Consider the following 23,887-nt stretch of genomic DNA (forward strand, 5'->3'; position numbering starts at 1 on the left):
TGTCCATTTTTTACCGCTTGTCCCTTTCGTGGTCATAATAAAACCGGGTCACATGAACACTTCATCGAAGGCCCAAGGCACAGTGAGCCTTTCTTGCTAGAGGGGTTAGTGCGTCTGCCTCACAATACGAAGGTCCTGCAGTCCTGGGTTCAATTCCAGGCTCGGGATCTTTCTCTGTGGAGTTTGCATGTTCTCCCCGTGACTGTGTGAGTTCCCCCCGGGTACCCCGGCTTCCTCCCATTTCCAAAGAATTGCACCTGGGGATAGGTTGATTGGCAACAATAAATTGGCCATAGTGTGTGAATGTTGTCAGTCTATCTGTGTTGGCCCTGTGATGGCGACTTGTCCAGGGTGTATACCGCCTTCCGCCAGTGTCCAGCTGAGATAGGCTCCAGTACCCCCCGCGACCCCAAAAGGGACAAGTGGTAGAAAATGGATGGATGGATGGAAATTGTGGCCGCTTGTACTCCCCGAAGAACACATTTTTTTGTGGTGTCTTGTACTCACCCTCAAATTGGCACAAGAAATAGCTTAAAATACTTATTTGCTTGAAAGCAAGGCTGTCAAAGTTAACGAATTCCATCTCTTATAAGAGTGGTTCTTAACCTTGCTGGAGGTACCGAACCCCAACAGTTTCAAATGCGCATTCAACAAATCCTCCTTTAGTGAAAATTAAAATGTTTTTTTTTTTTCAAATTCAAAACAAAGTTATGTTTTTTTTTTTTACTGGTGCACAAAAAAAACTGTGCATGAACATCAAAGAACAAAACCAACACAGAGCATGAACTCACAACAAACGACAAACCTGCAAATTTGTCATGTTCTGTGGTCACGTTTTGTTTAGTTATGTTCTGTTGGTTTAAGACTCTTTTTAGTTCCTGTTTATGCTCAATTGTTTTGTCACCATGACGACCGATTAGTTCACCTGTACTCATTTGGACTTATGCACTTGATTTGTTTAAGACTCACACACCTGTGATTAACATGTCACTATTATTTAAGCTTGTAGTTGCCAGGCAGTCGGGCTGGCGTCATTGTTGTTGCGCCATGCTCTGTTCACTCTGGTTTTGTATCGCTCTGCTCATTTCCTTCCGAGTAAGTTTTGTTTATTCATGTGACGTTTAGCGAGTCTTTTGTTTCATATCCACAGTTTTGCCTTTGTGGTAGTTTTTATTTTTCAGCCATATTTGTTCTCCGCCTTATGCGCACCTTTCAATCAATCAATCAATGTTTACTTATATAGCCCTAAATCACTAGTGTCTCAAAGGGCTGCACAAACCACAACACAAAACACTATGACTTCCTCGGTAGGCCCACATAAGGGCAAGGAAAACTCACACCCAGTGGGACGTCGGTGACAATGATGACTATGAGAACCTTGGAGAGGAAGAAAGCAATGGATGTCGAGCGGGTCCAACATGATACGATTGTATTGTACCATATGTCCCTGCAAGAAATCTGCGTTAAAAGGACTCCGGCTTATTAGTGATTCCCAAAGCCCCAAAAAAGTCTGCGGGCTATAGAGCGTTTTCATTTCGGGCTCCAGTACTCTGGAATGCCCTCCCGGTAACAGTTCGGGATGCCACCTCAGTGGAAGCATTTAAGTCTCACCTTAAAACTCATTTGTATACTCTAGCCTTTAATTAGACTCACTTTTTTAGACAAGATGATCTGGCGTTTCTTTTCTTTTTCTCCTATGTCCCACTCTCCCTTATGGAGGGGGTCCGGTCCGATGGCCATGGATGACGTACTGGCTGTCCAGAGTCGGGACCCAGGATGGACCGCTCTTCCAGAGTCGGGACCCAGGATGGACCGCTTGCCTGTGTATCGGCTTGGGACATCTCTGCGCTGCTGATCCGCCTCCGCTTGGGATGGTTTCCTGCTGGCTCCGCTGTGGACAGGACTCTCGCTGCTGTGTTGGATCCGCTTTGGATTGAACTTTCACAGTATCATGTTGGACCCGCTCGACATCCATTAGTTTGCATTTTTTTGTATAGATACATTCAAATATGTCTTTACCTTCACGCCATGTCCCGTCACCTTCCTTTGCATTCCGGGAAAACAAACCACATCACAGCCCCCGTTCTGCCAAAATTAGTGGGACTTCTATGGTTGCCGTATAAATAATACGCAGATAGGGAGAAGATTCTATACACACGATGAGTAGGGTGTGTCCCGACCTCCGCGGCGGAGGCTCCGCCGAACCCCTGAGACCAACTCACCGAACCCCTAGGGTTTGATCGAACCCAGGTTAAGAACCACTGTCTTATAATCATTAATTGTTTGGCTATGTCTAACTGTGTGGTGCGTTCAGTGACACTTTGGAAACACAGACTCTTAAAGGCTGAAATATACTTTAGTTGGCCTAATGGTTGGTTACTTACAGCAGCAACCGTATTCAATAACAAAAAAGCACATTGTGCGTTTAATTGTACAAAAACCCAAGTTTAGCCATAAACCGAATCCTACTTAAACCAGGCCGCATGAAAACCCAGGTAGTGTTGTAATTTGTTATTCTAGGTATGTGCGCATAAAGACACATGGAACATAAACACACTCCACTTCATCTGTTAGTGTCTAATGACGTGTGTGAGTAATTACTTTTGAGCCAGTATGCATGTGGCTGCTTGAAGTGCAAATGCTCATGTCTCTGTGTGGGCTTTTGTCTGTGTGTTTTTGCCTGCAATGACCGGGTTTAATGGTGTGTGTGGAAATAATCACCTAATCGTCACACTGCTTCTATTTAACGTGTGTGTCTTGGTGCGATGACTTGTTATGTATAAGTGGGGACGTTGAGGGGGAAAATAAAACCAATTGGAATCATTAAGGAGAAAAGGAGAGGAAAAGAAGCAGAGAGGCAGACGTTTCGCCTTTATCTCCATCTCTAATTCTCCACAATAACCTCGCCTTTCAATGTTGCTCTCCAGACCGTCAGGCTGTGAATTTATCGGTGGCCCAATGATTGCTTCTTGGGCCATGATGGCTGTAAATTGCTTTGCCATTTGGTAAACGCTGGCAGTTAGAAGGTATACAAGTAATTATTTGCGCCTGTGCTGATTGAGACATAATTCCAAGATGAGGCCGTGGAAAAAAAAAATGACAGCGTTTAGAAACAACTATGTTTTAATTTCCCTACATTCCTAATTGGAATCTGTTAGAACACGGCAAGTTTTTATATGGTTTCCTCCAAAGGGGCCCAGATATAATTAAACTGTCATGAGGAAATAAATAAGTACAAACAAGGTGTAATTTTTTACAGTGCACAGCACCTTGTCAGGCAGTGACTTTTTGAGAGGAAAAACAAAGTGCGGAGAACAAAGCAGGGACGTAGAGGACACGTTTTCAACAAACACACACGGTCACTCCGAATTACAGTTTTCAAAGCACATTTAAAGACAGCGTACCCAAATGTTAATGCTGTTCGTGTGCTTTTTTGGTTATCCTGTGGTCACACACTGCACGTAACAAACCAGTCAGTATAATTCCGTAAAAATTCAGTGCCCAAACAAAGAATCCCCCGCAATGGTGTCTCTGTCTGTGTTTTGATTATAGACACGGTTATGAAATAAGTGACCATGGGGCCAAAGTTGCCAGTGCCAGTTCAAACATGCATCAACAGGATCCGATGGTCATTCAACACCTGCTTGTTTAAAGTGGGTTATTCAGCAAAGACAAAAGCATAAAGCAGATAATCCTGCTCACAACTGCACTGCTGTATTTACAGCACCAAGTACAAAAGGAAACAACAATAGTAATTACTGATGTGAATGTTACGTTCTCTGGTTGGCATTCTTGATCTGGACCCCAAGATGCAGAGCAAGGAAGGCAAAGTGCCATTACATTCTGCATAGGCCACAAGGAAGTGTTTTTAAACGTAAAAAAAAAAAAAAAATTATAGTAGTTTTTCTTCGTCAAGCTTTAGGTGGATGCAGTGCAGTCCCCAGCCAAACACCAATGTAGTTTCCCCAGTAAGTCAACTCATTGAGAAAGCATTAATCTCATCAACTATTTTGTTAGTTAGCGTTCCTTGTCGCTTGTGATCAGGAGCTGGAACTAATTAATGTGCTACAGCAGTCGCTTTTATTGCAAATGTCAATCCAAAATCAGAGGAGAAGGTGGTTACAAAAGAAGGCTGTAAAGGCCTACTGAAACCCACTACTGCCCACCACGCAGTCTGATAGTTTATATATCAATGATGAAATATTAACATTGCAACAAATGACAATACGGCCTTTTTAGTTTACTAAATTGCAATTTTAAATTTCCTGGGACTTTTTTCTTGAAAACATCGCGTAATGATGACGTGTACGCGTTACGTCACGGGCTGTTATGAATATGAGCGCTGCACACACACACAGCTAAAAGTCGTCTGCTTTAACGGCATAATTACACAGTATTTTGGACATCTGTGTTGCTGAATCTTTTGCAATTTGTTCAATTAATATTGGAGAAGTCACAGTAGAAAGATGGAGTTGGGAAGCTTTAGCCTTTAGCCACACAAACACACGGTGATTCCTTGTTTAAAATTCACGGAGTTGAAACTTTACTATGGATCACAGCGGACATGGATCCCGACCACTTGTCAACCAGCAGGTTTCGGTGAGACAATTGTGGTTAAAAAGTCGCCACTTACCGGATATCAGCTGACCTTACGCCTCCCGTACAGCTGCCGTCGACTCCCCCGAGACACTGCGCGTCAACACCCGGCCGTGGACGTTCACTTCCAACTATCAGGTACAGTTAAACTCACTAAAACACTAGCAACACAATAGAAAGATAAGGGATTTCCCAGAATTATCCTAGTAAATGTCTCTAAAAACATATGAATCCGTCTCAATGCAACGCGATTGCAATCGCGTTTTTGTTTTCCTTTTTCTAGTCCATCGCTATCAATATCCTCAAACAAATCTTTCATCCTCGCTCAAATTAATGGGGAAATTGTCGTTTTCTCGGTCCGAATAGCTGTTTTTGTTGGAGGCTCCCATTAAAATCAATGTGAATATACGAGGAGCCATCAACATGTGACGTCATCGTCTGCAACTTCCAGTAGAGGCAGGGCTTTTCTCCAGTTGCGAACTTTATCGTGGATGTTCTCTACTAAATCCTTTCAGCAAAAACATGGCAATATTGCGAAATGATCAAGTACGATACACAGAATGGACCTGCTATCCCCGTTTAAATAAGAAAATCTCATTTCAGTAGGCCTTTAAAAATCTGGCAGATTAATGCACTAACTGCCGACCAATCAAATTCCGCTGCAACGCGAGATCGGATTTTCTTGCAGGTGCATGTCACGCTACAACTGAGGTTTTGGATGGGGAGGCGTGATGCATTTTGATGAATCAGCAGCACACTTCCCTCCAATGAGGGGCCTTACCTGGAAGTCAACCTGGCGTTCCTGCAGCGTTAGTAATGGCTGTAGGATTAGAGGCTGCACGGAGCACACTCGCTCTGATGGAGATGCATTCGAACTGGGCTTACTCAATTACAATCCGACAACAGGCTTGTGGAGCCCAGCTTTGCCTGACAACACACAAACACGCACACACACACACCTAAATGAATGTTCCAACACGGCAGATATCGCAGACTTCATCAGGCTCTCAATGAAAGAGGTATCAAAGACAAAGTGTTAAAGTGGTACCTGGTAATTCTATTTACTAAGAAGCATTTAGCTGACATTTTCATGGAGCGTGGCTGCAAATTGAGTGGAAAAAAAAACTTTTTGGTCAACATTAGTGCGAGGGGTTCTGAAGTAACTGTTGATGAATCTCTTATAAAAGTCAGCTCAGATGAATCAACACTTCATCACTGACCACGTTATACATCTATTTTTGATTATAGAACAAGTTCAGGTATAGGAGATGTTCACATAACAGTTTTGTTTTAATTTAATTGGTCCACTCATATACAAACCATTGTCATCTAATATTATTTATGAGAGGGACAAGTGGTAAAAAAAAAAATGGATGGATGGATCATGATATGCTCAAGGCTAACACCATGGGGTGTGTACACGTGCATGCACCTAATTCCGTGAATGCCGTGGAGACAGAAGTAAAAATTCAGGAACAATAGACCTCTACTGTTTAATATTCTGAAACAATATGTGTGCATGTTGTATTAGATTAGAGTCTGAAAAATGCACACTAACGCTACTATGGCAATTTGTACAAAACTAATGCCAGTTTGTAGAAACCGCTATTATAAAGAGTTTTCTCAGTTATCCTTTCAACAGGCCAGTTGAAAACTGGATTGTATAAAAAAAGAAACAATTTCTCCAAGAGGAAACAATGTCAATTCAATTCATATGTTTCAGACACAGGAAAATGTTAACAAAAAACATTTTCTATTACATTTTTTTTAAAAGTGCAAAATTCAATTATAATTGAATGCAACACCACATCTACCTTGATTGAATATTCTTTGACATCAATGAGCCAGCAAGGCAGGAGGTATTTTGATACAACTTCTTTATTGAATTCATTAATGTTGCTCACCTTATTTATCAGAGTGCTGGCACTGGTTTTATAGTCTTAAATGAATCTTACCGGGACACAGTACGTCTCCCCCCGATTGGGGGCTGGTGCTTGGGGTCCGACAACCCGCATCACCTGCCCCACCTCCATTAAGGAGCACTCCCAGCGCACGTGCCCGGGCTGACCGCACCCCCAGCACACCGGCCCTGGTGTTCGAGGCGCCCTCTGCAAGGGAAGCCCTCTCTCCGCAGCGCCGGTACCCTGGAACGCACAAGCAGAGGAGATATTATATCCTCGTGTCCCCCCCCCCTCTGGATCGCTGCTCCGGGGTTGTCCCTTCCGGTGGCGGAAGTCGTCGGCGGGTTGCTGGGGTGGGCCTTTCGCCTCCCGGTGGACAGCCAGGTGATCCTCTGCTATAGTCAAGGCCATCTTCACGTTGGTGGGGCGGTGGTACCTGACCCATGCGGCGGTCCTGGGCGGGATGGCATCGATGAATTGTTCCAGAATAATATACTCTAGTATTTTTGCATCTTGTCCATTCGGCTGAAGTCACCTGCGTGCCAGCATGAATGGCCGGTCCTCCGGGCCCAGTTTCATGGCTCGGAACTTCCCTCTATGGTTTTTTGGGCTGCTGCCGGCCTGATCCAGGATGGCGTGCATTCGGGCGGCTGCCGGAAGACTCAATGCCGCCCGCTGTGCCTCCCCCACCAGGAGCGGCATCAACTTCATGCCCCATTCTCCCTCCGGCCACTTGTATGGGGTCGCAGTGGCCTCGAAAATGTCCAGGAATGCATGGGGGTCGTCCTTTTCCACCATGCGCTGCATGGAAACCGTCGCTCCCGCACCTGATGTGCCAGCTCTGCTCATTAATGTTTGCAGCAGCTGGGTCTGCTGCTGGCTCGCCGCTGACACTCGCCCGAGCGCCTCCAGGGGGGTTGCGGTAGACATTACCTTGGTCCAGTTGGTTGGGCGGCAGTTGTGGAAGTTCCTTTCTTCCTCCTTCAGGGTTCCATGGACCAACGTGACCACAACACCTCGAGACGTGGGTTTTAACAGGAGAGTTTTTTTATTTTTCGTTTGTCGTCGTCTTCAAGTTTCTTCAGTTTGCTTTTCAGCAATCTGGTCTCGTTGTCAAAGTTTCTTCTTTTTAATTTTCAGCAAACTGGTTTCGTTGTCAAAGTTTCTTCTGTTTGCTTTTCAGTCATCGGTTTCTCCTGCTCCCACTATCTCCTCTGTTCATGGTCTTCGGCGCTGCTAATAAAGGAAGAGGTGATGATTGAGGGAACCCCTCATGAAACAGTTCTGTAGAGATAAAGTAGTCTTGTGATTTTTCCCACACATACATATTGCGCTCTACCACGGTATCTAGCACTATTCTCTGGATAATCCAATCAAGATTTTATATATATATATATATATATATATATATATATATATATATACATTTGTGTTGTCCCGATACCAATATTTTGGTGTACCGGTACCAAAATTATTTCAATACTTTTCAGTAATTTTCTAAATAAAGGGGACCGCAAAAAAATGCATTATTGGCTTTATTTTAACAAAAAATTGTACAGTACATTAAACATATATTTCTTACTGCAATTTTGTCCTTAAATAAAATAGTGAACATACAGGACAACTTGTCTTTTGTTAGTAAGCAAGCAAACAAAGGCTCCTAATTTAGTCTGCTGACATGTGCAGTAACATATTGTGCCATTTTAATTTCTATTATTTTGACAAATTATTAAGGACAAGTGGTAGAAAATGAATTATTAATCTACTTGTTCATTTACTGTTAATATCTGCCTACTTTCTCTCTTAATATGTTGTGTTAAAATGTAATAATCACTTATTTGTCTGTTGTTTGATACTTTACATTAGTTTTTGGATGATACCAAGAATACTTCATGTGTCCAGTGACACATTTGCTGAGTTTATAAACATTATATCAATCAATCAAAGTTTAGTTATATAGCCCTAATTTAGGAGTGTCTTGCACAAGCAACAACGACATCCTCGGCTCAGAATCCACATCAGGGCAAGGAAAAACTCAACCCAATGGGACCCCCCCCCAGGTAGACCGGTACAATGGACGTCCAGTGGATCTAGTACAATGAGAGAGTATAATGAGTGAGAGTCTAGTCCATAGTGGATCTAACATAATAGTGAGAGTCCAGTCCATAGGAGACCATCCCGAGCGGAGACAGGTCAGCAGCGCAGAGACATGCCCAACCAATGCTATATAAATTTTTAAAAAACGAAAAAATATGTTGTGATGCCAAAAAATATCGATGTAATCATAGTATCGACTAGATACTCTCCTAAACGTAGTATAATTACAATGGATGTTTGGTGTGGATCAGTATTTTTCAGAGGCAGTATAGTACCAAAAATGATTCATTAGTATCGCGGTACTATACTTATACCGGTATACCATACAAACCTAATATCCATCATCCATCTATTTTTTACTGCGTGTCCCTTTTGGGATTGCGACGTGTGCTGGAGCCTATTTCAGCTGCATTCGGGTGGAAGGCGGCGTATACTCTGGACAAGTGACCACCTCATCGCAGGGACAACACAGATAGACAGAAAACATTCTCACTCTCATTCACACACTAGGGCCAATTTAGTGTGGCCAATCAACCGGAGTATCCGAAGGGAACCCACGCAGTCACGGGGAGAACATGCAAACTCCACACAGGAAGATCCCGAACCCAGGATCGAACCCAGGTATTATGAGTCAATCATTGGTATTCCATTTCCTACCGCATATTCCCTTTGGGGTTGTGGGGGGGGGCGCTGGTGCCTATCTCAGCTACAATCGGGCGGAAGGCGGTGTACACCCTGGACAAGTCACCACCTCATCGCAGGGCCAACACAGATAGACAGACAGCATTCACACTCATATTCACACACTAGGGCCAATTTAGTGTTGCCAATCAACCTATCCCCAGGTGCATGTCTTTGGAAGTGGGAGGACATGCAAACTCCACACAGAAAGATCCCGAGCTTGGGATTGAACCCTGACTACTCAGGACCTTCGTATTGTGAGGCAGACGCACTAACCCCTCTGCCACCGTGAAGCCCCCATTTTGACTCGTTTCACAAAATAAAGAAAATAATGGGAACCACAAGACTCTTGAATTTTATAATGAAATAACACTGTATACAGAGTTTTCTTCTGCTTTGTGCTATGTATAAACCAGGGGTCTCAGACACGCGGCCCGCAATTAAATATGAAGATTTAAAGTTAGTGCGGCCAGTAAGTTCCAGCTGCGGCTGAATTTCGGGAGATTTTCGGGAGAAAATTTCTTCCGGGAGGTTTTCGGGAGAGGCGCTGAATTTTGGGAGTCTCCCGGAAAATCCGGGAGGGTTGGCAAGTACGGTTAAAGTTGTTTATATCACAACCCTCAATGTAACCTGTATGGCTGTTGAACAAGTATGCCTTGCAATCGCTTGAGGATTGTAATAGAGGTTTTACACAATACATGACCGGCCGGCACGCACATAGTGTTGTGTAATAGTGGGCACTACTACTTGTGTAAGAAAATATTATGGGTAATGCAATCACGGCCCACCCTAAATGTTGCTGAGTGAAAACCGCAGTTAGCATACCTCAGACAAATCTCCCCGTAAATTCGGGAAGGTCGGCAAGTTTATAGCTGAGCCACACCAGAGTGATCAAAAAGCCGCGGGTTGCCAAACCCTGATATATATATATTTATATATATATATATATATATCTATATATATATATATATATATATATATATATAGATATATATATATATATATATGTATATATATATATATATAAAAGTGTGTGTGTGTTTTTCTATGTGAGAAAGTGTGTGTGTGTGTGTTTTTTTTGTGTGAGAAGGTGTGTGCGTGTGTGTGTGTGTGGCATCTCACACACACACACACACACACACACACACACACACACACACACACACACACACACACACACACACACGATTAATTTTTTTTTTAAAGATGAATTTTAAGCCATCTCTCTACCGGCATAGCTCGGTTGGTAGAGTGGCCGTGCCAGCAACTTGAGGGTTGCAGGTTCGATTCCCGCTTCCACCATCCTAGTCACTGCCGTTGTGTCCTTGGGCAAGACACTTTACCCACCTGCTCCTAGTGCCACCCACACTGGTTTAAATGTAACTTAGATATTGGGTTTCACTATGTAAAGCGCTTTGAGTCACTAGAGAAAAGTGCTATATAATATAATTCACTTATTCGCTGTGTCAGCAGCCAGGAGAATCTTTTGTAACTTGTAACCTATTTTGAAAAAGTGTTATTATAATTTTAATTCCAAATTATATAGTGTGAGGATTGGTTTCAATCAAGAATCGTCTTGTATAAAGAATTTATTCTGAATCGATCCGTCACCCAAGAAATACAATTGAATCATGACTTTTTGTTCTTTTTTTCACAACTCTATTGTCGCAAGGTGATGCATTTGATGACACTCAGGAAGCACGGATTCTGAGACTCCAGTTGACTTTGATTGGACTGTTACTGTATGCTGCAAATGTACGGCGAAAAACTTGGCCTACTCAATAAAAAATCACAGTGACTGACTTACCAATGTGTTTTTATTGTACTAAAAGCAAGACAGTGTACAAAACCCAGACACATTTTGGTGTACAAATAATAGCCAAAACCAAATCATACTAAAACCTAGTGACATGAACACCTAGGTACCAGTAAACTTATATTAAATATTTGTGAATTGCAAGGCACTTAACAACAAGAAACAAGTGGCTAAAAGACTTAAAACAACAAAATACACACTTTCACAATGCAGCTTTTTACACTGTGTGCTGTAAGTGTGCTTCACACCTGATTGTGTGTTACCTGTGTGTGTGTGTGACTGTGTGTGCTTGGGTTACTTGTTCCAAGAAACACAAACATTCACGACAGATTCTGACACCTGTGTTTGCTAGACATCAATATTTCACTCATGTGTGTCGAGAAAAGGAAGGATGAGGGGATGAGAATAGAAAATTTGGAGACATCCGAAGGCTTCCCTACTGTGGTTAGAAACTATAGCTGTGTGTGTGTGAGTGTGTGTGTGTGTTTGTACTACTGAATATCGCCCCAACACACACACACACATCTACACCTCTGTCACCTTTCCTCTAATCAGGAGTCCAAATCAATGACGTTGTCCAAAACTATAATTGCTACTGCTTAAACTGCTTCTTCCGCAATATGCTTTCACCAAGAAACCTTTGGCCAGCAGAAATGTGCCTCTTTCTGCCTGTGTGTATACGTGTGTGTATACGTGTGTGTGCGTGCGCGTGTGTGTGGCAGATTAAGAGCATTTTCTCATTACGCCAGTGTCTGAATGTGAGGAAAGTGCTTCTCACATTGTTTTACAGCACTACGGAAGCTCAAAGCTCAGCACCAGGCGGCCTAATGCCCAACAGGCCCACTTAGAGGCCTGAGGCATCAAAAAATGTTCATGAGCTGAACACATATCAGCGTCATTTATCTGTACTGTTACTGGTGGGGGAAAATGCTTAATGAGTGGCACTTTTTGCGCTTATAGCGTGGTAGACACTCTGCAAAGGCATGTTTACGACTCATTGGTCCACCAGGTCCACCACTTTGAATATACTCCGCTGACAGTTTTTTTTAGCAAGACACATCTTGGAGGTGTGTTCGTATTTTGATGAAAAACTGCTATGCGGCTTCAAAATGTCACAGTGTATGCCAGAATTCATGTTTTATCCCAAATGCACCGTAGCTCCACAGTGCCGGCAGCACTCATGCATCCCCAAACCATGATTAGCTGTAGGCAAGATAGTTATCTTGGTACTCACTTGTTTTCATTTTATTTCTGATTTAGACAATCCGTCTAATTATCAGTGGATAGTTCTACACTGCAATTCAAACTCTACACTGACTACTCTAAAGTATATCCAAAGTAAATTTCTGTGGTGTTGTCCTTTGAGAGGATATACTTTAACACAATGTGTTGAAATCTTAGGCATGTATTCACTTTTGTGAGATACTGTACATCACAATAGTAATAGCTATAGAAAGGATAACAATATGTCATTAAAGGCCTACTGAAACCCACTACTACCCACCACGCAGTCTGATAGTTTATATATCAATGATGAAATATTAACATTGCAACACATGCCAATACGGCCTTTTTAGTTTACTAAATTGCAATTTAAAATTTCTTGAAAACGTTGCGTAATGATGACGTGTACGCTTGACGTCACGGGCTGTTAGGAATATGAACGCTGCACACACACACAGCTAAAAGTCGTCTGCTTTAACCGCATAATTACACAGTATTTTGGAGATCTGTGTTTCTGAATCTTTTGCAATTTGTTCAATTCATATTGGAGAAGTCAAAGTAGAGAGACGGAGTTGGGAAGCTTTAGCCTTTAGCCACACAAACACACGGTGATTCCTTGTTTAAAATTCACAGAGGTGAAACTTTACTATGGATCAGAGCGGACATGGATCCCAACCGAATGTCAACCAGCAGGTTCCGGTGAGAAAATTGTGGTTAAAAAGTCGCTTCTTACCGGATATCAGCTGATCTTCTGCCGCCCATACAGCTGCCGTCGACTTCCCCGAGACACTGCGCGTCAACACCCGGCCGTGGACGTACACTTCCGACTATCAGGTATTGTTAAACTCACTACAACACTAGAAACACAATAGAAAGATAAGGGATTTCCCAGAATTATCCTAGTAAATGTCTCTAAAAACATATGATTTTTTTTTTTTTAACTTGTTTTTTTTTTTCTAGTCCGTCGCTATCAATATCTTCAAAGACAAATCTTTCATCCTCGCTCAAATTAATGGGGAAATTGTCGTTTTCTCGGTCTGAATAGCTGTTTTTGTTGGAGGCTCCCATTAAAATCAATGTGAATATGTGAGGAGCCATCAACATGTGACGCCATCGTCTGCGACTTCCGGTAGAGGCAGGGCTTTTCTCCAATTGCGAACTTTATCGTGGATGTTCTCTACTAAATCCTTTCAGCAAAAATATGGCAATATCGCGAAATGATCAAGTATGACACATAGAATGGACCTGCTATCCCCGTTTAAATTAGAAAATCTCATTTCAGTAGGCCTTCAAGTGAGTTAAAACTTGTTTCAACCCTTCATAGGACAATGAACTATTTAATGAACTAACATTGAAAACACTTCCCTGTGGTCTACATAACATGTAATGGGGTAAAGATTTTGTTTTACAGACCCATCTTCAAGCCAGAGTAGCATGGTAAAACAGGGGTTAGTGTATGTGTCTCACAATACGAAGGTCCTGGGCCCTAAATATTTGTGTGTAGAGTTTGCATGTTCTCCCCGTGACTCCGTGGGTTCCCTCCGGGTACCCCGGCTTCCTCCCACCTCTACAGACATGTACCTGGGGATAGGTTGATTGGCAACACTAAATTGGCCCTAGTGTAGGAATGTGAGTGTGAATGTTGTCTGTCTATCTGTGTCGGCCCTGCGATGAGGTGGAGACTTGTCCAGCTGAGATAGGCTCCAGCAGCCCCCGCGATTCTGAAAGGGACAAGCGGTAGAAAATGGATGAAGGGATCTCCAAGCCACTGTTCGGCTCCCTTTCAAAACAAGACGTTTTGAGAGGCGCCGTTGTTAGACGTAAATGAACCCATCCTAACCATGCTCCTTTACGCTGAGTGAACCTTGGTCCCTGCAGCAGCAGTTTTGTTTTGTATTTTTTTATTTATTTCTTGCTTTTATTGTGCACTTTGGTCATTGATGACTTGCCCCAGCCATCAGTTTTGAGTGACTTTTACAACAACACAACATCCCGGATGATATAGCATGACCTCACCATGGTTTGTTGTCGGCTCGACAAGGAGATTATGCGGGCGCAGGAGCGGATGGAAGCAGTACTTTCTTCAGTACCAGCACTACTACAGAGTCTGTATCTCTCTTATGCTAGATCCTGGATGCATACAAGTGTATATTGACAATAAAATGCTATTATGTTCTATGTCATATTAAGAAATCCAATGCACTGTTGCTTGGACCTCTTTGTAAACAATATAGACTTAAGACCAGAAGCTACGCTACTAAACTAACATAATAAGAGATTGTAATACTAACTGGTCCATTGCCAAACACAGTAGACGCTGAAAAATCTTTTTTTATTTTGCCGCAGGGCGGTGACGCTGTTGGCTTACATTAGAAGGCTAAGCTAGCTGCACAACAAATGAAACTAACAATGCTAATATATCGTTAGCACATTTGTAACCTACTTTTATTACACAACCGTCTCCTCCAATGCCATTAATAGTAGGCACAAAGCCTGCAAATAAAAGCAGTTTTTTGGAAAATCCTTCTTTTCGTAAAGGTTTGTGTTTGGCAAAGCAGGACTCATCTTTGCACATACTTGGAACGACTTCTTCACAGTTATAGGTACAACGTTACAAATCAAAGTCAAAAGTGAGGCACTTTTTACTTCCAATGATGCTGAAAGTTTGTGTTGTCACTTGTACTGGTTAAAACAACCAACAACTGAGCATTTTCCTTCATCAGGTTTCATTGTGGACATGTTGTGGATTACAACTGCGCCTGCATAAATTAAAAATGGCAGACTCGCACAATAATGTTGGGGTATATTTCTACCATCGAATGCAGCTGAGATAGGCTCCAGCAACCCCCCGCGACCCCAAAAGGAACAAGCGGTAGAAAATGGATGGATGGATAAGGATATCCGCTGAAGCCGCATTTGAAAAAATTTCACTAATTCGGCAAATTCCAAATGGCTAGTTTGGCAGAAGTATGAAGGACGGTAAGATTGTTTTATGAATATCTCTGCAATGCCCCCACAGATTTGTTTCAAATTTTCAGGCCTTATGCAGATCCTGAATACACATTAGCAGGTACCGGCTGAACATCTGGAGGTTGCTGTGACAACAATGCAGGAGACAATCGAGATGGAGGAGCCATGGTACGGCCCGCCAGAGATGAGAAAGGTGGCCTTGGCGGGCAATCCCATGGCACTGCCAGCCTCCTCGTCTCACGGCGACATGGGATGGCGCGCCAGGGAGTTGGCCCGCCGGACACTTAGAGGTACCGGCGCCATGGGACGGACCGCTGGAGACAAGGAGGCTGGCGCCGCCATGGGACGGCCCGCCAGAGATGAGCAAGTTGGCGGCGCCTTGGGAGGAGCCGCAGAAGACGAGTCCAAGGCTTGAGCAAAATGCGTGTCCAAGACCGGAGCAGGAGAAGCTTGAGCGGGAGGCGTGTCCAAGACCAGATCGGGAGGTGTGTCCAAGACCAGAGCGGGAGGCGTGTCCAAGACCAAAGCTGCAGGAGCTTGAGCAGACGGTATATCCAAGACCAGAACAGCAGGCGGAGCATCCGAGACCGGAACAGCAGGCGGAGGGTCCGAAACCAGAGCAGCAATGGGAGTGTCTGAGACCAGGGTAACTGGCGGAGCGTCCGAGACCAGCAATAATAGAGCTCCCCCAGTAGCGGATTGTAAGGAAGTCAAGGAGGGAGAAAACAGAGAAGTGGCTGGAGCTTGAGCCATAGGACGTGGAGCTTGGAACTTTGGAGGCGGTTGGGACAGACAAGATCTAAAATTCTAAAAATAAATTCTGAGAATGTTCAATAGTTGAATAAAACTCTTTAGTAGGCAGCTGACAGAATGAATTTGGGAAAAAATCTTACTGTGAGTCTTCCTTTGATGACCGCGCACCAGTAGAGTGACGTCATCGGAACTTCAGTTGATTTGTTCGACCCCCCATGCTGTGAAATGTTTGGCAAAGTGATGGATTGGATTACCAAACAAAGGGGGAGTCAACGCAGGTTGTGTTGTGCTGCATTCCGGAGGAGGAGCTTGCAGGATTTGCACTTCTTAGCAGCGAGCCGAAGCCTTTTTGGATAACTTCTGCCTTCGCTGACGCTTTCGGGCTGGCGGTGAGGTGACATCCCCAGGTCAGACAGAGTCGATGGGGACCAGCGAACCGTTGGGCCCCTATATTAAGTCCTTGCACTCCTCTGCCTCCATTGCCTTCAATAACAGCACCCACCCCACATCTGCGGTCCCCTCCAAGGTTTATCATTGTTATTCCATTGGGTTGAGTTTTTTCTTGGCCTGATGTGAGGTCTGAACCGAGGATGTCGTTGTGGCTTGTGCAGCCCTTTGAGACTCGTGATTTAGGGCTATATAAGTAAACGTTGATTGATTGGTTGAACTGTTGCATGTAGGCAAGCAAAAGCACCAGACCGATAGGATGGAATAAATAGCTCTCTGATTAGCGCCCAGGAGCAGGTGAGTGTCCCGGACACCAATCAGAGGCAGCTGAGACCCATTAAGAACCATGGCAACCCAGGAGACACAAGGGTGCAGTATATATATATATATATATATATATATATATATATATTAGATATGCGCTGATGGTTGTGATATACACAACTTTAACACTTACTAATATGCGCCACGCTGTGAAGCCACACCAAACAAGATTGACATACACATTTCGGGAGAACATCCTCCCAGTAACACAACATAAACGCAACACAACAAATACCCAGAATCCTTTGTATCCATGACACAACCCGACTATTTTATACACCCCGCTAGAAGCAGACCTCTCCCGTGCGTCGGTAAGGTGGGCGGGGTTGGGGGTGTGGGGGTGTAAAATATATTCAGGAAATATCACGGATACAAAGGATTCTGGGTATTTGTTGTGTTGCGTTTATGTTGTGTTACTGTGAGGATGTTCTCCCGAAATGTGTAGGTCAATCTTGTTTGGTGTGGCTTCACAGCGTGGCGCATATTAGTAAGTGTTAAAGTTGTTTATATAACAACCATCAGTGTACTCTGTGTCACCCAGTATGCCTTTCAATCTTGTTCGTGTGATTGCGGAAGCTGCACACAACATGTTGCCGGACTAACAATCGGTTTGTACATGTTGTTGAAGGTGTCAGAGACATTGGCTTCACAGTACGCCCATATTCTTGTCATCAGGATGAACGCCAATTGGATATTCGCGAGAATGTTAGCGGCTCCAATTGTCTTCATTACTCTGTGAAACGGGTTTAAATAGCTCTGTGAGAGGTAAAGGTGGCCGACCTCTGATGTATTTTAAATAAAAAAATAAATGTGGCGTTTCCATTGAATGACTATTAATTGAGGACTAGTGTCTTTCTGTAGAAATGCCACAAATTGATGAGGACATACGGTAGTTTAGCAAGAAAGGAACGAACAAAGGGGAACGACGGGGCTATATGTCAGGAATAAAAGGGGACAAAGAGGTAGAAAGAGATGTAGGGAAAGAGTGAACAAGCAAGACTGACAGAGGAAGAGAAGCAAAAAAAAGAGATAGAAATGGAGACGGAAGGAGAGACGTCTGGTTAACAAGGTGCTGAGCACGACAAGCCCTCGGGAGTCCACGCACCCTTACCCTCTAAGATTAGACATCTCTCTCTAGCCATGCCACCCGCTCTCTCTCTCTCTCTCTGCCGTCACACAGGGGGAACAGGCCACTATCACGGACGCACCCCCCCAACCATGTCCCCGCCCCAACAATCCTGGCCTTCGCACAACCCAAATCTATTTATTCTCCTTTTTTCTCCACCACGAAACCAGCAGAATATAGAGTAAATATATGTTTATTTACTTTTCTAATAGGGTAAGAAGGTTGTCACATTTTGGCTCCCTCCTTTTAGCTCCCTTGCCTGCCTACAAAAGACTCCGAAGCTGTTCGACACCTCTCTCCCACCTGAGCATCTCGACGTGTCAGGACAAATTAGCTGAGACTCACATCTGTCTCGCTCCCTCCGTCTGCTCGCCACTCAAGCGCAGAGTTCGCGAGGGAGGGAAAGGAGGGGGAAAAAAGATTGATAATGTGTGTACAGGGGGGGAAGAGGAACAATATGCACCAAGGGAGACAACAGACTGGGAAGGAAGGAAAATAGAATGAAAATAAAAAGATTACCTGAGTCAGGTCTTTATTTTGAAGTCATTTTAAAGGTTATTAGTTAGAAAACGCTGTTTTGTAGGTTGGAAAATATCAAATTTCTTGGGGGAAACTTGATTTACAAAACCCTCTTTGTACCAATTTCTTGATTTATGAACCACAGACTGATTAAAATTATGTTTTGGTGTCTGAATCTCGTCCTCATGTATGAAAGTGTTATGCACCCATTGTGCGCCTGCAAAGCAGCCTTTTTGTGTCCGGTAGCACATCCATTGTGGGCAGGGAGATTCATCTCCTGTGCTCATTCAGTCAGCACAGCAGTGGTGTCGTTAGCTGCTGTGCTACTCTGTGTGCTTTTTAAATGTTGTAGCCTTTGTACTGCTTTGTCTAATTTTGCCAGCTAAATATGAGTCAAAATAAAGCAGTAAACAAGCGATGCGTGGTTTTAAACACTTAGGATGTGTCCACAGCGTTGTCAACAATGCCTACTTTGCTCCGAGCCCACCCTTCCACTAAACAGCAAGAAGGTTAACCAACAAGGTAAAGTTGATTTATTTAATTTTGATATGCCTAATATTGACCATCTTGAACCTTTAAAAATTAGATAATGATTATTTATGTATTTAATATTTGTTTACTTCCTTATAGTATACTGTATGTGTTTTTTTCTCATTTTATTCACTGTTCTGTTACAAACAGAGAACAAGGACATGAGATAAAACTGTCATTAGGGGTGTGGGAAAAAATCGATTCGAATACAAATCGAATCGAATACATTGTGCGATTCAGAATCGATTCTCATTTTTTAAAAGCGATAATTTTTTTAATTTTTTATTTTTATCGATCCAACAAACGACTACACAGCAATACCATAACAATGCAATCCAATTCCAAAACCAAATCTGACCCAGCAACACTCAGAACTGCAATAAACAGAGCAATTGAGAGGAGACACAAAGACGACACAGAACAAACCAAAAGTAGTGAAACAAAAATGAATATTATCAACAACAGTATCAATATTAGTTATAATTTCAGCATAGCAGTGATTAAAAATCCCTCATTGAAATTTTCATTAGACATTTACAAAAAAAAAGAAAAATAGTGTCACAGTGGCTTACACTTGCATCACATCTCACCATCTTGACAACACACTGTGTCCAAAGATAAAATAAGTCATATTTTTGGTTAGTTTAATAGTTAAAACAAATTTACATTATTGCAATCAGTTGATAAAACATTGTCCTTTACAATTATAAAAGCTTTTACTAAAATCTAATACTCTGCTTGCATGTCAGCAGACTGGGGTAGATCCTACTGAAATCCTATGTATTGAATGAATCGGGAAAAAAAATCGTTTTTGAATCGAGAATCGTGTTGAATATAAAAAAAAATAGATTTTGAATCAAATCATGACCCAAGAATCTATATTGAATCGAATCGTGGGATATATATATATATATATATATATATATATATATATATATATATATATATATATATATATATATATATATATAAAAATAAATATATATTATATATATATAGACATGCACCTAGGGATAGGTTGATTGGCAACACTAAATTGGCCCTAGTGTGTGAATGTGAGTGTGAATGTTGTCTGTCTATCTGTGTTGGCCCTGTGATGAGATGGCGACTTGTCCAGGGTGTACCCCGCCTTCCGCCCGATTGTAGCTGAGATAGGCGCCAGCGCCCCCCGTGGCCCCAAGAGGGAATAAGCGGTAGAAAATGGATGGATGGATGGATATATATATATATATATATATATATATATATATATATATACAAACTCCGTTTCCATTTGAGTTGGAAAATTGTGTTAGATGTAAATATAAACGGAATACAATGATTTGCAAATCATTTTCAACCCATATTCAGTTGAATATGCTACAAAGACAACATATTTGAGTTCAAACTGATAAACATTTTTTTGTTTGCAAATAATCATTAACTTTAGAATTTGATGCCAGCAACACGTGACAAAGAAGTTGGGAAAGGTGGCAATAAATACTGATAAAGTTGAGGAATGCTCATCAAACACTTATTTGGAACATCCCACAGGTGTTCAGGCTAATTGGGTACAGGTGGGTACCATGATTGAGTATAAAAGCAGCTTCCATGAAATGCTAAGTAATTCACAAACAAGGATGGGGCGAGGGTCACCAATTTGTAAGAAAATTGTAGAACAGTTTTAGAACAACATTTTTCAATGAGCTATTGCAAGGAATTTAGGGATTTTACCATCTACGGTCCGTAAAATCATCAAAAGGTTCAGAGAATCTGGAGAAATCACTGCAGGTAAGCGATGATATTACTGACATTCGACCCCTCAGGTGGTACTGCATCAAAAACCGACATCAGTGTGTAAAGGATATCACCACATGGGCTCAAGAACACTTCATAAATCCACTGTCAGAAACAACAGTTGGTCGCTACATCTGTAAGTGCAAGTTAAAACTCTGCTATGCAAAGCAAAACCCATTCATCAACAATACCCAGAAACATCGCTGGCTTCGCTTGGCCCGAGATCATCTGTGATGGATTGATGTAAACTGGAAAAGTGTGGACGTGATGTCCTCCGGAACAAAGAAGAAAAAACCATCTGGATTGTTATCGGCGCAAAGTTCAAAAGCCAGCATCTGTGATGGAAAGGGGGTGTATTAGTGCCCAAGGCATGGGTAACTTAAACATCTGTATCAATAGCTGTGGTCTCACACAAATAATAAATGAACCCATGCATCGCAACAGTAATACGATAGACCTAGTGCTTGTCAGGGGTATCACCGTTTCCAAAGTTACGATATTCCCGTATACTAAAGTATTGTCCGATCATTACCTTATAAAATTCGAGGTTCAGACGCATGTTCGTCAAACTAATAATAATAATAACTGCTATAGCAGCCGCAACATTAATACGGCCACAACGACAACTCTTGCTGACCTACTGCCCTCGGTAATGGCACCATTCCCAAAGTAAGTGGGCTCTATTGATAACCTCACTAACAACTTTAACGACGCCCTGCGCGAAACCATTGATAACATAGCACCGCTAAAGTTAAAAAAGGCTCCAAAAAAGCGCACCCCGTGGTTTACAGAAGAAACTAGAGCTCAGAAATTATTATGTAGAAAGCTGGAACGCAAATGGCGCACGACTAAACTTGAGGTGCACCATCAAGCATGGAGTGATGGTTTAATAACTTATAAACGCATGCTTACCTTAGCTAAAGCTAAATATTACTCAAATCTCATCCACCGTAATAAAAACAATCCTAAATTTTTGTTTAGTACGGTAGCACCGCTAACCCAACAAGGGACCCCTTCCAGTAGCTCAACCCACTCAGCTGATGACTTTATGCAATTCTTTAGTAAGAAAATTGAAGTCATTAGAAAGGAGATTAAAGACAATGCGTCCCAGCTACAACGGAGTTCTATTAACACTGATACGATGATATATACGGCGGATACTGCCCTCCAAAATAGTTTCTCTCGTTTTGAGGAAATAACATTAGAGGAATTGTTACAATGTGTAAATGGAATAAAACAGACAACATGTTTACTTGACCCTCTTCCTGGGAAACTGATCAAGGAGCTCTTTGTATTATTAGGTCCATCAGTGCTAAATATTATAAACTTATCACTCTCCTCGGGCACTGTTCCCCTAGCATTCAAAAAAGCGGTTATTCATCCTCTTCTTAAAAGACCTAACCTCGATCCTGACCTCATGGTAAACTACCGACCGGTGTCTCACCTTCCCTTTATTTCAAAAATACTTGAAAAAATTGTTGCGGAGCAGTTAAATGAACACTTAGCGTCTAACAATCTATGTGAAACCTTTCAATCCGGTTTCAGGGCAAATCACTCCACGGAGACAGCCCTCGCAAAAATGACTAATGATATATTGCTAACGATGGATTCTGATGCGTCATCTATGTTGCTGCTCCTCAATCTTAGCGCTGCTTTCGATACCGTCGATCATAATATTTTATTAGAACGTATCAAAACATGAATTGGTATGTCAGACTTAGCCCTGTCTTGGTTTAACTCTTATCTTACTGATAGGATGCAGTGTGTCTCCTATAACAATGTGACCTCGGACTACGTTAAGGTAATGTGTGGAGTTCCCCAGGGTTCGGTCCTTGGCCCTGCACTCTTCAGCATCTACATGCTGCCGCTAGGTGACATCATACGCAAATACGGTATTAGCTTTCACTGTTATGCTGATGACACCCAACTCTACATGCCCCTAAAGCTGACCAACACACCGGATTGTAGTCAGCTGGAGGCGTGTCTAAATGAAATTAAACAATGGATGTCCGCTAACTTTTTGCAACTCAACGCCAAAAAAACGGAAATGCTGATTATCGGTCCTGCTAGACACCGAACTCTATTTAATAATACAACTCTAACATTTGACAACCAAACAATTAAACAAGGCGACACGGTAAAGAATCTGGGTGTTATCTTCGACCCAACTCTCTCCTTTGAGGCACACATTAAAAGCGTTACTAAAACGGCCTTCTTTCATCTCCGTAATATTGCTAAAATTCGCTCCATTCTGTCCACTAAAGACGCTGAGATCATTATCCATGCGTTTTTTATGTCTCGCCTCAACTACTGTAACGTATTATTTTCGGGTCTCCCCATGTCTAGCATTAAAAGATTACAGTTGGTACAAAATGCGGCTGCTAGACTTTTGACAAGAACAAGAAAGTTTGATCACATTACGCCTGTACTGGCTCACCTGCACTGGCTTCCTGTGCACTTAAGATGTGACTTTAAGGTTTTACTACTTACGTATAAAATACTACACGGTCTAGCTCCATCCTATCTTGCCGATTGTATTGTACCATATGTCCCGGCAAGAAATCTGCGTTCAAAGGACTCTGGCTTGTCAGTGATTCCCAAAGCCCAAAAAAAGTCTGCGGGCTATAGAGTGTTTTCCGTTCGGGCTCCAGTACTCTGGAATGCCCTCCCGGTAACAGTTCGAGATGCCACCTCAGTAGAAGCATTTAAGTCTCACCTTAAAACTCATTTGTATACTCTAGCCTTTAAATAGACTCCCTTTTTAGACCAGTTGATCTGCCGTTTCTTTTCTTTTTCTTCTATGTCCCACTCTCCCTTGTGGAGGGGGTCCGGTCCGATCCGGTGGCCATGTACTGCTTGCCTGTGTATCGGCTGGGGATATCTCTGCGCTGCTTATCCGCCTCCGCTTGGGATGGTTTCCTGCTGGCTCCGCTGTGAACGGGACTCTCGCTGCTGTGTTGGATCCGCTTTGGACTGGACTCTCGCGACTATGTTGGATCCATTGTGGATTGAACTTTCACAGTATCATGTTAGACCCGCTCGACATCCATTGCTTTCCTCCTCTCTAAGGTTCTCATAGTCATCATTGTCACCGACGTCCCACTGGGTCATTATTGTCACCGATGT

The 23,887-nt window shown here is 42.6% G+C and overlaps 1 protein-coding gene across 2 annotated transcripts in view; it reads right to left on the minus strand.

Annotated features, from left to right (window-relative positions):
• The window catches only part of esrrga (estrogen-related receptor gamma a), a 279,698-nt gene that overhangs the window by 148,886 nt on the left and 106,925 nt on the right, over positions 1-23,887 (minus strand). The gene's annotated exons all lie outside the window — the stretch shown is intronic.

This window comes from Nerophis ophidion, linkage group LG02 (assembly GCF_033978795.1).
Source record: "Nerophis ophidion isolate RoL-2023_Sa linkage group LG02, RoL_Noph_v1.0, whole genome shotgun sequence".
NCBI classification, from domain to species: Eukaryota; Metazoa; Chordata; class Actinopteri; order Syngnathiformes; family Syngnathidae; genus Nerophis; species Nerophis ophidion.